A 15,947-nucleotide genomic window follows, 5' to 3' on the forward strand; every position below is an offset into this window, starting at 1 on the left:
TACCCAGTTAAACCAATTTTTACCATTAACAAAGGCTTTTATAACTGATGGCTTCCATACTGCATGTTTAGCAAATATAAAGGAACCCATCATCAATGGTTTGTTGCAGGAGGCTGGCGTGGACTGGCAAAAGGTGATTTACACACCTGTTCTTACCTCCATGTTTCAAACTTACACTATTAGATATCATCCAATGGAGGTGGTTGTTGACTTTTTTTTTTTTCTGGAGAGTTTTTTGTTAAAAATTACCAGCTCATCACTACCTCTTGTCCAAAAGAACCAGCCTCTTTGCAAAGTCCCAAAGTTAAGAGTACCCACATTATCTTTTAAGATGCAGCTTTTACAATGTAAAAAGCAAGTATAAGATACCCTGATTTGCATATATAAAAGAAATGTATTATAAAAAAGAACAAATATATTTCTATCTGGAATATCATAGTCATGGTATTTCTGTTCTGGGTTAAAAGTCTGAGCACAAATCTTTTCAGATGCAACAGTAACTATTGTGGAAATGATGTGGTTTGATTCCGCATACTAAATTAACTTGGAAATGTTGATGCATGATGTAAGTACTCTTCGAAATACAGTCTGTTTTATTCAAAGAAGTTTAAATTCAGAATATTTTATTTTGTTCTGGAAATTTTATAAAGGGGTTTTGCCAAAAGCATTAAATATTTGATTCTACTTGTTAAGATTTGCAGGAACTGCTTTAAATTTATTATAAAAAATAACAGCAACAGCAACACATTTTCCCCTTTCATTAAGGTAGTGAAAAAACGAACTTTAAGAGCTTTTCCATAAAAATGCTCTAAAATATTCCATTAAAATTAAAAGGCAACTGCCATTTCACACGTGGTCAGATTTAACTATTCGAAGTTATTTTAGGTATATCAGCCCCCAAAGACCAAACTACCTGAGAGTCCAGCTGTGTTCAAAGATCTCCAGAACCCAGCCTCCAAAGCTGGATAGGGCTGGTGCAAAGGGTTGTTAGACCTGAGAAGGAAAGGATAGTTCTGGTAGTATTCCATGTGGTTAGTATTCGAGCCCCTAAAAACCCTCACTTGATTAGAGGCTCCTTAATGAAGCAGCCACCCTGCAGTGGTCAGGGAGAAATCTACACTAAAGCTTGTTTAGAACCCAAGCCCAACCCAATATTGGGAGCTTAACCGCCACCCCTCCCCACCATCAGAGATGGTGAATTGAGAATCTTAATAGCAAGCAATCTTCCGGGGTTGTGAGAAATAATGGCATTTCAGTTGAAATCTTAAGCATTCTGATTATAAAAAGTGTATTTAAACTGCTACAATAATATGCATATTTGCCATTAAATATTATACTCCTTCTGGTATGGTTCTCCTTGCCCAGTTTTATTTTATGGCAATATTTATGCATTTTAAATGTGCTCCAAACATTAGTTTGCCACAGAGATACGTACTTTCCTGCATGAGTAATTTATGTATTTCTTAGGGTGGCCCATTATACATATGTTTAATTAGCCTTAGAATCAGATTGTTAAATAGTTGTTTAAATGTCCCAGATATCAAGAAATAAGAGTACCCTATATTTTTCAGGAATTTATTATTGACTTTTGCACTTAAACCTTAACAACATTTCACCAGTATCCTTGTTAGGGTCTCCCAGAACCCCAACAAAATTTGACATAACTTACTTTTACCATAGTACCAGATGCTTAAGTCTTTGGAATTTCATTTTTGGGTATAAGAGAAAGTTATCCAAGAAAAGTAAACTAATGACTACAAGATTAAAAAAACAAAACAAAACAAAACAAAACTATGGACACAAATGATACAGTAACTCATTTAAAAGCCAACAGACTTGTCAGAAAGTGTTAACATCTCACTTCCTGCACTAGTGTTAGAAAAAGGATAGAAAAAGGTAGGAGTGTTTTTGTTTGGCTTGCTTAGCCGCAAGTGAAAAGTACAGGGCTTGAAACCATCCATACTTGGGGTATAATTCTGACTCTCCAATTACTCATTTGTTTGATCCTGAGAAAGTTGCTCAACTTCAAGTGACTTCTAGATTTTATCAGATTTCCCCTGAGATCCACCCAAAAATGAGAAAACAAAAATAATGAACACTGCTTTAATGATCTTATTTACACAAATATGATGTTAATACTGAGACACGCTAGAGCAACAGTAACTGTCAGATTAGGCCTTAACCTTGCCTCAAAATATCCCTCTAAGAACCTCTCAGCCTTGGCCTTAGATGATTTCTTTTTTTTTTCTTTTTAAAGATTTTATTTATTTCAGAGAGAGAGAGAGACGGAGTGAGAGAGCATCAGAGGCGAGGTCAGAGGGAGAAGCAGACTCTCCATGGAGCTGGGAGCCAGATGTGGGACTCGATCCCGGGACTTTGGGATCATGACCTGAGCTGAAGGCAGACGCTCAACCAACTGAGCCACCCAGGCGCCCCCTTAGATGATTTCTTGTTGTCACGTATGGCTCTATGTCATTTCTCCTGTCGAGTATGGAAAGTGAAGGATTTCTTCAACTTCCCACACACTCGGTACTTGCTTTTCAAGCCAGGCCACTGGCTCCTCTTCCACCTCCATCAAGGAAGGGGCAACTTCCAGTCTCCTGGCCTGCAGGCTTACCGCGAGCGTAACTGTTGGTTGGAAAGCCGCCAAATGTCTACGAGCGCCGAAGGGACACGGGTGGTTGTCATCTTTCTCTTGCTGCCTCCCGCCACACCAAGCGCCCTGGCAAGGTTGCTGCCCCTGGACACTGCGTTCCCTCCAGAGCCCCTCGTTCCCCAGATTGTAGAATATTTGGACCAAGTTCAGAGAAGAGTTACTAAAAGGATTAAGGGGCCGAGGGGACCAATTTATGAGGAACTCAGAAATGTTTGGTAAGTGGCAATTACCTTTAAGAAGGTGTGGTGGCTCTGACATTAAGTTTGGATTTCAAGCCTTAGTTGGCAAAAAGGCCTCTTTTCAGGCTTCCACATCCAGAAATACCCTGAGGAAGGGGCGGAGTCTCCCTCTGGCTTGGCCCTCCGACCCCTGCTCAGGCCAGCTGGGTGGTCCGCACCGTCCAGTGCACTGGCCTCCACGCACCGGCGCAGGCAGAGCCCGTCCGAGGTGCCTGGAGGATGCTTCCAGATGGTGTGCTCAGGCAAGCCCGGGTTGCGGAGGGCTCGTTCCCCCTTCCCAGTAAAGCACGCGTCCGCATCCCATCCCCACCGTCGGCTTGATGGGGGGCCCCATTTAGTAGGAGCCGCTGACCGAATCCCAGTGTGCAAGTCTGTATAAGCACACTGCTCGGAATTTCTTCGAGAAGGACAGTCCCCACGTGGCCACAGGGGAAAGCCTGAGAACGCAGATGACAGTTAAGGAGGCTGAGAGAGAGAATTCCTCGTAGCAGCATGGCCCCAAATGTTCCAGGTGATGTTGCTCCGTGTTACACACACTGGAAAAGAAAAGAGCTAAAGACTGGAATAAATGAAGTCAGCCGGGGTGTGGATGCGCGTGTTTTCAGACAGCAGCGTCTCTGCGCCATTCACATATCGAAGTCTGCTGTCTCACTAAGGCGGGGCAGTAGGGTGCATACTATTTCCTAAATTCCAACTGGGCTTGGGATACTTGATGCCCAAAGCACAGATCCTCTGTGCCCACCCCGGCTGCACCCAGCGCAGGAGAAACGGGGTGTGCGCCGCAGCCCGGGCTAGAACGCAGCTTTTAAAGGGAACCCACTCCTCTTTCCACCCCCCTGGCCTGGCTGCTCTTCACTTAGAAGAAGCTTTTCATCCTACATAAAAGAAATGAAATTTGTCAACTAGAAGCATCGACTTGAAGCTACAAAAGATCAAACTCGAAGGCCTTCTGCTTTCTCGAGGGATGCGGGTAAGTGTGGATTTATTATTTTTTTCCTAAGGAAGCCCCCTCCCCCCCCAAAAAAAAACTGTACAGGCTTTGTGTCTTGCAAAACTCGCTGCTGCCATAGCAGATGAAAATAGCCCAGTGGTTCTCACCAAATTAGTAAGTTGGGATTGAAACAGTTGAACTTAACTTGCTAATGATATGACAGACTAAAATGCACTTTGAATTACTCGGGGGTCACCTTTGAGAGAGAGAGATTCATCCTCCTCTGTGGCTAAAATGTATATCCAAATAAGAACTAAATCTAGATCCATTATTTCTATACTCTTCATAACTGCAAGAACTTTAACCATCTCACTTCTTAGCATTCCTCGTAAGACATTTCCTGTATCTACTATCTGGTTAAATAAGCACCTTACCCGATAGTCTTACTTCTGCCCTCCCACCTCTCGGCATTTCCCACTGTGAACCCACTCTGAACGCAACACGCTGTACATATTGCCATGGATGGAATTCCTTCTGAGGACCATGTGAAGTTTCTGTATCGATTTTTTTTTCCACGAGTGGGGCTGCCACAGTTAAACTTGAAGGTGCAGTACTGCGATCTGACATTCTACCTCAGTTCTTCACAAGCTTCATTTATATTGGTCTTGTCTCTTGGGATTTCCCACAGGCTGAGTAATTTCCAGCCTGATCCTCCTCGTGTCTGATCTCTAGTTTGACATTGTGCCTTCACAATCAAATCTTATCATTTAATCCAAAACAAAAACTTTATTGTGACTATTAAATCAGTAATAGTCACAGACTGACTTTGGTAATTCATTTTTACCATGGTTGAGAAGCCAACGTTTAAGCTTTGACTACTGATGCTCAAAACTGCACATTTCTTCCAGACTACTCATATTTAACAAGATATGCTAACAACCACACACACAAATCACTATCCAACCACTCTGTGTCTTCGACCAAATAAAGCCTTTACCCTCTCATTTTTCAAGTAAACTTACAGTCCAGATTATAAAACCAGGAATGAGTGTAAAAGCCAAACATTTTACCTTCCTGTGTTTTCTTCCCAGCATCTTCCTGAGCTGGTGACTATGAAAATATGCTAAGCCCAAAATAGCAGTTGTGTACTGCTGGCTTGGCCTCAGTCATTTCCAAGCCAAAGGGGAATTGACAGACACCCCCTTTACAAGTCCAATGTTTGTAAATATCCTATGAAATGACTTCATTCACTCAATGATTTCTGGAGGAAGCTGGCAAAATAACGTAGTAATTAAACTGAGGACTGATGGAAACTCTTAAACAGGAGAGCTATTTTGCACAGCAATTCACATCAATGCTTTTAATGCATTTTCACTTTAAAAAAATTGCTTGAAATACTAGGGCAGTTAAAAGGAACTGCCTCTTCACTGAGACACATATTTAAAATTCCAGTAGAGATGGCCTATGGAAAAGAAGGAGAAACTCAGTTTCCCGGTATCATCTTAGAATCAGTATGATTTAAGTATGATGAATTGTGAAATCAAAACACAACTGTATTCAAATGTAAGTAGAAAAGACATCCCAAAGCCAGAACATCATGTACTCAAGACCCACTGCCTGTGCGCCAGGTACGCACACCGCGGTGAGTATGCGGTCTGCGCTGCCCAGCATCCATTTGGTTCCTCCAGCTGTTTGCCAGCATGCCCTGATCCCTCCACGTGGTCACTCATTTGTTCAACAACACTGAGCCGCCACCTCAGGCACTGCCCTAGTTGTCATGTAGCTGTAAACAAAAATACTTTCCCACATACCTCTCCTAACGGCCTAATAGTTATGTACTTGGAGACAGACAAAAAATTCTAATACAAAGTAATAAATTGGAATCCAAAAGCAGATAGGAGCTCTGAATGCTTCCCAAAAGAAAATGCAAGGTGTGAAATTACTCATGTCACTTCATTTTTTATTAAGTATTTTTAATTCCTGATTAGTTAGCACACAGTGTTATGCTAGCTTCAATTATACTATAGTGATTCAAGGATTCTATACACTACTCAATGCTTATCACTGTAAGTGCCCTCTTTTTTTTTTAAAGATTTTATTTATTTATTTGACAGATAGAGATCACAAGTAGAGAGGCAGGCAGAGAGAGAGGAGGAAGCAGACTCCCTGCTGAGCAGAGAGCCCGATGTGGGGCTCGATCCCAGGACCCTGGATCATGACCTGAGCTGAAGGCAGAGGCTTTAACCCACTGAGCCACCCAGGTGCCCCGGTAAGTGCCCTCTTAATCCCCACCTCCTGCTTCACCCAGACCCCGCCTACCTCCTTCTGATAACCATCATTTTGTTCTCTATAGTTAAGCGTCTATTTCTTGGTTTGTCTCTCTCTTTTCATCTTTGATCATTTGTTTTGTTTCTTAAATTCCACATATGAGTGAGATCATATGGTATTTGTCTTTCTCTGAATGACTTGTTTCACTTAGCATTATACTCTCTAGCTCTATCCATGTTGTTGAAAATGGCAAGATTTCATTCTCTTTTATGGCTGAATAATATATATATATATATATATATATATATATATATATATATACCACCTTTCCTTTATCCATTCATCTACTGATGGACCCTTGGGCTGCTTCCATAACTAGGCTATTGTAAAAAAAAATGCAAAAACATAGGGGTGCATGTATCCCTCTAAATTAATGTGGTTTTTTTGTGTGTGTTTTTAGGGTAAATACCCACTAGTGTGATTATTGGACTGTATGGTAGTTCTATTTTTTAACTTTGTGAGGAATTTTATACTGTTTTCCACAGTGGCTACACCAGCTTGCATTCACACTAACAGTGCATGAGGGTGTCTTTTTCTTCACATCATTGCCAACACTTATTTCTTGTGGTTTTGATTTTAGCCATTCTGACAAGTGTGAGGTGATCTCACTGCAGTTTTGATTTGCATTTCCCTGATGATGTGTGATGTTGAGCATCTTTTCATGTGTCTGTTGGCCATCTGGATGTTTTCACTGGAGACATATCTCTTCATATCTTCTGCCCACTCTTTTAATGGAATTATTTGTTTTGGGGGGGCATTGAGTCATTCAGTTTTTTATATATTTTGTATACTAAGCCTTTATCAAATATGTCATTTGCCAATATCTTCTCCCATTCAGTAGGTTGCCTTTAAGTTTTATTCATTATTTCCCTCGTTGTACAGAATTTTCTAATTTTGATGTAGTTTCAATAGTTTACTTTTGTTTTTATTTCCCTTGCCTCAGGAGATATATCTAGAAAAAGGCTGCTACAGCCATTGCCGAAGTATAGGACTTCATTTTTAAAAGACTCTAACATACAAGTAGCCACCATCTTTCCTAGTACCTGATGGCATAGATACAAAGCCTAGAAAAAAAGGAAAACTTTTAGGCCATTCGTAACAATTTAAAGAATGAAGTAAGACAAGTTGGCAAAAATCAAGACCGACTTCGGGAGACCAAGCCAGAAAATTCCAAGGTAGAGTGAAATTGGATGAGTTAGCGACTAAAAAGAATTTGTTACACTTCAGAAATATTTCTCATTTCTCTTTGTCAGTATTTAACTTAGTAAATATTCTTCTGGATGAATAATCATATTCCTTTGAAAATACAAATAACATGTGGGTGTGAGGTAAAGGGCTGTCAGTCATTCACATTCTGCTTGTATGAGCTACATAAAAATTTAATGAAATGTTTGGCACAGTTCTTTGTAAATTAAGGAATGCTGTAAAATCAGAATGGCAGTGTAGTTAAGATCACAGATTCTGGGTCCATTCCACCTGAATTTGAAATCTAGCTCTATTAATAACAAGCTATGCAAGTTTAGGAACTAATTTAATCTCTCGATGCCTCAGTTTGCTCATCCACAAAATGGGAATAATAGTTGAAACTATTCCACAAGGTTGTTGAAAGGTTTAAACAGTTAATATACGTCAAGTACTTAAAACAGTGCTGGGACTTGCCCTTTTGTCCAACGGAACAACAGAGACTGGTTTTATGCTCCCTCCTAAAACTACCAAAAGCAAACAAATAGATATGAAATAAAATATGAAAGAATGGTTATCAAGACACAGTACATCAGGCAATGAAGGACAGTGATCCCTGAGACATGGGAAACAAATGAAGCAATCCCGAATGATTGCCCTAATTTACTGCTTTGAGAGAGTTCCCAGAAGGGAGTTACACAGTATAGAAGGGAGTTAAGGGGAGGATCTAAGCAAAGCTTTCAGGGCTCCCTAAGTTGAAGAGATGGAGTTCAGAGTGTGAGCAGGGGGCTAGAAAGTGCAAGACAAAGTACCAGTGAGGAGAGAGTTAAAAAAAATTAAAAAGCTGGTGCAAAAACAAGGAATACTGTTATGCTGAAAATAAAAAATAAAAATAAAAAAGCAAAACAAAAACAAAAAAACAAAAAATCCCCAAAAACAAACAATGGGGATCAGCAGAGAAGTGACAAGCAAATGCCATGTGAGCAAACTATGTAAGACCAGGGAAAGAACTATCCAAAAGCACCAGAGAGTATAGTACGCAGCACTCACATAGGACCAGGAATAGTGGGTATTGTCACCGGACTGAAAAACCTCAAAATTCATGGAACATTTGGTTAAGTACTCAGAAGATTCTTATCCCAGTAATAGGAAGTAATTAGTCTTGACTAAATATTTCTCTGGTCCGATCTACCACATTTTAAAATTATTCTCAAAGGGGTGCCTGGGTAGCTCAGGGGGTTAGGTGTCCAACTATTTATTTAGGCTCAGGTCATGATCTTGGGGTAATGGGCTTGAGCCTTGTGTCAGGCCCTGCACTCAGCATGAAGTCTGCTTGAGATTCCCTCCCTCCCCCTGCCTGTGTGCTCTCTTTGGCTTTGTCTCTCTCTCAAATAAATAAATAATTTTTTTTCAAAAATAATTCTCAAAAAAGAAAAGACTATCTCCAAGTAGGAACTGCATCTCAGAACAAAGTTCAAAAATATTTATAGGAAAACAAAAATAGCAAGCCAAATTCACAAGGTAAAATTCACCATGTGTATCAAATCAAAGGTTACCAGGTATGAAAAGAAGGAGAAAAATATGAATCAAAATGGGGGAAATTAGTCAGCTGAAACTGACTCAGAACTAATACAGATGTTAGAATCATCAGAAATGCCATTAATCATAAGTAATAATGACATCACTATTATATTCCACATGTTCAAAGAGTATGGACAGACATTAAAGATACAAAAAAGACCCACACTGAACATCTATAGATGAAAACTATAATTTTTGTGATGAAAAAGACACACCAGATGGAATTAGTAGAAATTAGACATTAGACAAGAAGATATTAGTGAACTTGAAGAAGCAATAGAAGCTATACAAAATGAAGCAAAAAATATTAAAATACAGAAAGAGCTTCAGTGAACTATAGAAGAATGTCACGTGGTCAACAGACATGTAATGGAATCCCCCAGAGAGTGGGGAAGATGGAAAATATATTTGAAGAAACAATGGTAAGAAAATTTTCAAATTTGATGAAAACTAAAAATCTACAGACCCAAGAATCTCATTTAACCTTAACATAAGACATATGAAGAAAAGTACACTATAGAACATCATACTCAAATTGCTCAAGAACATGATAAGGTACAAATCTGACAGGCAGACAGAATAAAAAAATAAAATTATATATGAAGAAACAAATATATGATAATAGATTTCTCATCATAAAGAACACAAACAAAAAGACATGGAGCAGCATATGTAAGGCATTAAAAGAAAAAAATCAAACTAGAATTTTATACTCCGTAAAATACCCTGAAGAAACAAAAGCAAAATAAAGACTTTTTCATTTAGGCAGAAGGAAAATTATACCCAATGGAAATATGGATCTGCACAAAGGACAAAAGAGTACCAGAAATTTTACCTATATGAGTAAATATATGACTTTCTTATTTATTTATATCTTTGAAAAAGATCACTGTTTCAATGAAAATAATAATACCTTGTGAGGTTTGTAACACATATAAGTAAAATGTATAAAAATAAAAATACAAAGGCCAGGAGGGAAGAAGTAAAAATATATATTTATGAGTTTCTTATACTGTTAAGAAATTATAACATTTATATTACATGACTGTCAATTTTATATAGTTAAAATATGATGCCAAACTGATCACTAAAATAATAAAAAAAAGTCATAGCTAATAAGTTACCAATGGAAATGAACAAAATCTTTAGAAAAGAAGAATACAAAAGAAGATAGGGAAAGGAAACAACATATGAGACAAAAAGAGCAAAGATTGGAATGTTTTGTTTTGATTTTAGATTTTAGCTCAGAGGTTTAAGACCTAAACATAATAATCACGTTAAATATAAATGGTATAAATGGTATCAACACACCAATTAAAAGGCAGAAACTGTTAGATTAGATAGAACAGCAAGACAAACTCTGTGCTGCCTGAAAGAAAGGTACAAATAGGTTAAAAGTGTAAAACAAACAAACAAAAAACAAGAAAAGGAAAAAGATATATCAAGTTAATATTAGTCAAAGAATGTTAGAGTAGTATATTATATACTCTATTTATATAATATACTATATATACTATATTAATATAGTATATTAGTATCAGATTAAGATTTCAGACTAATATTACCAGGCAAAAGAAGGGAAGATTTTGTTATTATAAGTAGATCCAAAAATCAACAAGGCACGCAATCTTAATGATTATACCCTAATAACAGAGCTTTAAGACAGATAAAGCGGGCACCTGAGTGGCTCAGAAGGTTCAGTGTCTGCCTGTGGCTTAGGTCATGATCTCCAGGTCCTGGGATGGAGCCCCATGTCCTGCTTCCAGCTCAGTGGGGAATCTGCTTCTCTCTCACCCTCTGCCTCTCCCCCCCCATTCGTGCTCTCTCATTGTCTCTCTCTCTCTCAAATGAATAAACAAAATCTTAAAAAAAAAAGACACATAAAGCAAAACTGACACAAGTGCAAAAAGAAATGGACAAATACACAATTATAGTAGCAAATTTCAAATCTCTTCTCTTAATTGAATAAATAGAAAACCAGTAATGATGTGGGGGACTTAAAAATCACAGTCAACCAAAACTGACTTGATTGGTACTAACAGAACATTCCATCTAATGATAGTAAAATACACACTCATTTTACTTGCACACGAAACACTTCCCAAGAGAGACCACATTCTGGGGCATAAAACAAGTCTCATTAACTATAAAAGTATTCAAATGAGACAAACTACTTCTTTGATCACAACAGAATTAAAATTAAATGAGAGGTCTCTAGAAATCTCCACGTATTTAAAACTGAACAACAACTGATTTTGAATAATCAGTAACTAAAAGATGAAATTTTAAAAAAACAAAAAAACAACTTGAAGGAAAACAATTTAAAAAATACATTAAAATGTATGGAAATCTGATAAAGCATTCTATAGGAGAAAATTTATAGCACTGAACATTTATTTAGAAAATAAGAAAGGTTTTAAATCAAGGACCTCAATTTCTACTTTAGAAAGAAGAGCAAATGAAACCCAAAGTAAGCATAAAATAGTAAAGATTAGAAAAGAAATAAAAAATGTAGAAAACTAATAGAGAAATTCATTAAAACCAAAAGCTGGTTGTTAAAGAAAAACAGAATTGATAAACCTCTAAGGAGAGTGATCAGAGACAAGATACAAATTACCAATATCAGGAATTACAGAAGTGTTATCAGTACAAAACCTAATCATTAAAGGGTAATAGATGTTGGGGGTCCCCATGCAACCCTTAGTTTTGATAATTAGCACTAGAAAAACTCAAAGAGCTCAGAAATGCTATTATAGTCACAATTACAGTTTATTACAGTGAACAGATACAAATTAAAATCAGCGAAGGCAATGGGTCACCTGGGTGGCTCAGTTGGTTAAGTGTCTGCCTTTGGCTCAGGTCATGATCCTGGAGTCCTGGGATCAAGTCCTGCATTGGGCTTCTTACTCAGCAGGGAGTCTGTCTGCTTCTCCCTTTGACCCTCCCTCTGCTTCTGTTCTTTCTCCCTCATTCTCTCTCTCAAATAGAAAATAAATAAAAATCTAAAAAAAATTCTTATTTTTATGCCAATACAGTCAACAACTTAGATGAAACAAGTATCTTAAAAGAAAAACCATGAAAAGTCACTCAAGAATAAATAATCTAAACAACCCTATATCTATCAAAGAAATTCAATTGGATGGTCAAAAAGTTTCCCACAAAGAAAACTCCAGATGGATTCACTGGTATATTCTACCAGGTATATAAGGAAGAATTAATATCAAAGCTATGTAAGTCTCCCACAAAATTGAAAAGAAGAAAAAATGTTCCTCATTTGGTGAGATCAGTATTAACCTAATCCCAAAACAAGGCAGACATCACACAAAACAATTACACAGTAGTATCTCTCATGAACATATGCAAAAATTCTAAACAAAATTTTAGCCAATCAAGTCCAAGAATACATAAAAAGCATAATATATTATGGCTAAATAAAGTTGATCACAGGATGCAAGACTGGTGTAACACTGACCAATCAATGCAACTCACCATGTTAATAATCTAAAAAAGAAAAATCCTGTTATCACCTCAACAGACCCAGAAAAAGCATTCAAGAAAATCCATTATCCATTCTGATAAAAGCTCTTAGCAAACTGGGACCAGAAAGGAATTTCAACAGCATAAAAGGCATCTACCAAAAAAACCTAAAACAACACTATATTTAATGGTAGAAGATTTTTATGCTTTTCCCCTAAAATGAGAAACAAGACAGGGTATACGATCTCAGTTCTATTCAACATTATGCTGGTGTGTCTTGGCCAGGGCAATAAGGCAAGAAAAATAAATAAATGGCACATAGATTCAAAAGAGAGAAGTAAAATTGTGATTTGCAGACATGATCATCCATGTAGAAAATCCAATGAAATCTACCTTAAAAAATGCTGCTATAACTAGTAAGTGTACTTATCATGGTTGACAACAAACAAATCAATTTTATTTCTATATAGCAGATACTCCCAAAAAACTGAATACTGAATTAAAAGTGCTATTTACAATGGGACATGCTATTAACTATTTGGGGATAAATCTGACAGAAGATGTGCAAAATCCATATACCGAAAACTGCAGAATATTGTTGAAATACTATTTTAAGGTTTTGTTAAAAAATATTAACAGTATCTTGATTTTTCTCTTCTCAATCTATTTTTAGCTTTTTATTTACTAAGCAATGAGTCCACGGCTGCAACTAGCACCACTAAATGGGGTTAATGTTATTCACCATCAAAGAAATTCATACTAACAAGGCATCTGAGAATACATGAAATGTGGAAATGTTTCACTTCAGTACATGGAAAGGTTTAGTCTTTCAACATTTATGTGAAGGCTCAGTAGGCATCAAACATTCTGTTATGCGCTGGTTGAAGAAAAGATGCATCCCCTGATCTTATGGAGGGGTTGGAGCCCTTACCTAATAGAGGGAAAGAGAAAGTAAACAAGGAAACAATGCAAATTACTTGAGTTGTAATTACTGCTGTTACAGCAATAAAGAACACAAAATGGGGGCGGGCTGGAGGGGTGCTGTTGGGATAAGGGGGTTTCTGAAAGTCTAAGTGCACATTCAAGTCAAAACCTGAAGCCGAAATAACCAGACTGAAAAGGGAAAGAGTACTGCGGCCAAAAAGGACAGCATTTGGGAAAGCGCTGTGTAGGGCGGTAGGGGGGAGCCTGACATGTTCCCGACTTCCAGAGGAAGGCAGTGGGGAGTGCAGGACTGTGGAGTAAAGGGAAGGATAGGCCTAATGATCCCGTAAGGGAGGCAGGAAGGGCAGAGATCACACAGGCTCAGGTAGGAACTGGTATTTCATTCGCAGCAGGCCGGGAAGTCATTTCACAGTTCTAACCAGATGACACACACTCGATTTTCACTTTTTAGAAGATCATCTCTAGTAGTTCTGGTAGAGAATCCACCAGAGGGAACAGAAGGATCGAAGTCATCACAGATGATTCCCTTTTGCCACAAACACATGAAACTGCGGAATAACATGTAACACGTGCTTATTTACAAAGAAGAAAATACAGGGGTGCCCAGTGGCTCGGTCAGGTGAACCTCCAACTCTTGATTTCGGCTCAGGTCGTGATCTCTTCTGCAACAGGTTCCACGCTCAGCGGGGGGTCTGCCCCTCTCCCTCCCTTCCCCCTCTTCCACTCCTCCCACTCGTGCCCCCACACTCCCTCCCCCACTAAATAAATCTTCAGGGGAAAAAAAAGAAGAAGAAATAGATCCTAGCACGTAAAAGCAAGCAGAAAGGGGCGTAAAAAGCGAACCCAAGGGGGACTCTGCCTGCCTACGAGCGCGGGGTCGGGGCTCCGGTACACGTCTGAGGACAAGGTCGCCCAAGTCAGGTTCCAGCCTGCAGACGCCGGTCCACGTGCTAAGGGGACCAGAGCACACCGGCCTGCTGCGACCCGAGCCCTGGCCATGCGGGGGCCAGAGATCCAACTTTAGGTCACGAGCTGAAAGAACGACTCTGCATCTGACCCAAAGCCCCCGCAAGACCCAGCGCCCGCGAACCGGCCTGCAGAGCCCGTCGGCCCACGCCCGCGCACCTCCGCGCGGCCAGCACCACGTCGAGGCTCCGCTGCCAGGGCTCCGCGGCCCTGAGAGGCCGGACACCACGAGGAGAGCCTGGGGCTGTCATCCGGACCGACGCCGGTTCCGGTCACCTCACGAGCCGGCGCTCATTCGGGGCCGATGAAACCCCTTTAAAATACCGAGATTTCCTTCTCTAGTGAGATTATTGATAATTCTTGAAATTCACCCAGAACTTTAAGAAAAGTTTTCGTATAAACTTAACATGGGGTGTGCGGGCGCTTCGTTTTCGCCACACGCTTGGGACCTGGAAGCCATCACCGGCCGGACGGCTCCGCCTGCGACAACGTTCGGTCCGCGTCCCGGAGCCGGAGCCGGAGCCTGAGTCCACGTCCCAGAGCCGGAGCCGGAGCCGGAGACCGCGTCCCGGAGCCGGAGCCGGAGCCGGAGCCGGAGCCGGAGTCCGCGTCCCGGAGCCGGAGCCGGAGCCTGCGTCCCAGAGGCAGCGCGCACCGCCGGCCCGTCCGAACCGCACCTGCATTCGGGTGCGGGACACGAGTCCACACGGGCCGCAGGGCTGCGCAGCACGGACGCTACAAGCCGCTCTGGAGTCCGGAGCCCGCAGGCCGCACGCGGACGTCCGATCGCCGGCTCCGTCGGGCCCTCCCGGGACCTCACTCACGCACCCGATCGCGGGGTGCGGCCCCTACTTTCCGCTCGGCTTCGTCCCAGCTGCGGCGAGCACGGGCCCACGGAAGCCGGGGGGAAGGTAACCAACCCACGGGGTTTTCTCTTCACAGCGGCGACTCGGATGAGAACACGAAGGACGGAGCCGCGGGACCGTCCTGCCGTGTCTGCACGTGCCTTCGTCTGTCCGGCTCGGCCTGGGAGCGGGGGCGCCGGCCTGCGCTCGAGGCCGAACCAGACCACGAAGGCAGGACCCGGGAGAGCAAGGCGCGGCGTCTCCCGCACGCCGGCGCCGACCCGGCCCCGCACCGTCTCTGAACCAAACGCCGACGAGAGACCCTGTTCCGAGAGATATGGGCTGCGGCGTCCCCCGGGAAGAAGCTACAGGTACGCGAGAACCGTTCGCAGGACGCGGCAACGACCGGCCGTCGGGTCACTCGGGAGACCCAGCCCCGCAGGACGGCCGCTGCACGCGTCGGCTCCCTTCCCACTGTTCCACCCAGGCCCTCGACACGCTTCCGCACATGGTCTCCGCGCGCCCGGAAAGCCCCGCCCCGCCACGCCCCTCCCCGCCCAGCAAGGGGAAGGCCCCGCCCCAGGCCCTTCCCAGAGGACCCGGCAGGCAGCTGCGCCCGCGCTTTCCCGCCACCGACGTGCAGCCCCTTCCGAACTGCCTGTTTGTCTCCACCCTCATCGCAGCGCCATTTCTCCCCTTACCACGTGAAGCTGTTAACCCGCCGAAGGCAGGAGACAGCGCGAGAGAGCAGACTCGGGTGAAAGACAGAAATGTCTCCGCGGCCGCGATTTCCTCGG

At 41.6% G+C, this 15,947-nt stretch overlaps 1 long non-coding RNA gene across 2 annotated transcripts in view; it reads right to left on the reverse strand.

Moving 5' to 3' along the window:
- LOC122918477 overlaps positions 1–15,904 on the reverse strand; it is a 95,463-nt gene extending 79,559 nt beyond the window's left edge. For both annotated transcript variants that reach the window (XR_006386613.1, XR_006386612.1), the window contains exon 1: positions 15,852–15,904. This is a non-coding gene — a long non-coding RNA (uncharacterized LOC122918477). The remainder of the gene's footprint in view (positions 1–15,851) is intronic.
- Between the last annotated feature and the right edge of the window lie 43 nt (positions 15,905–15,947).

Source organism: Neovison vison, chromosome 10 (assembly GCF_020171115.1).
Source record: "Neovison vison isolate M4711 chromosome 10, ASM_NN_V1, whole genome shotgun sequence".
NCBI classification, from domain to species: domain Eukaryota; kingdom Metazoa; phylum Chordata; class Mammalia; order Carnivora; family Mustelidae; genus Neogale; species Neogale vison.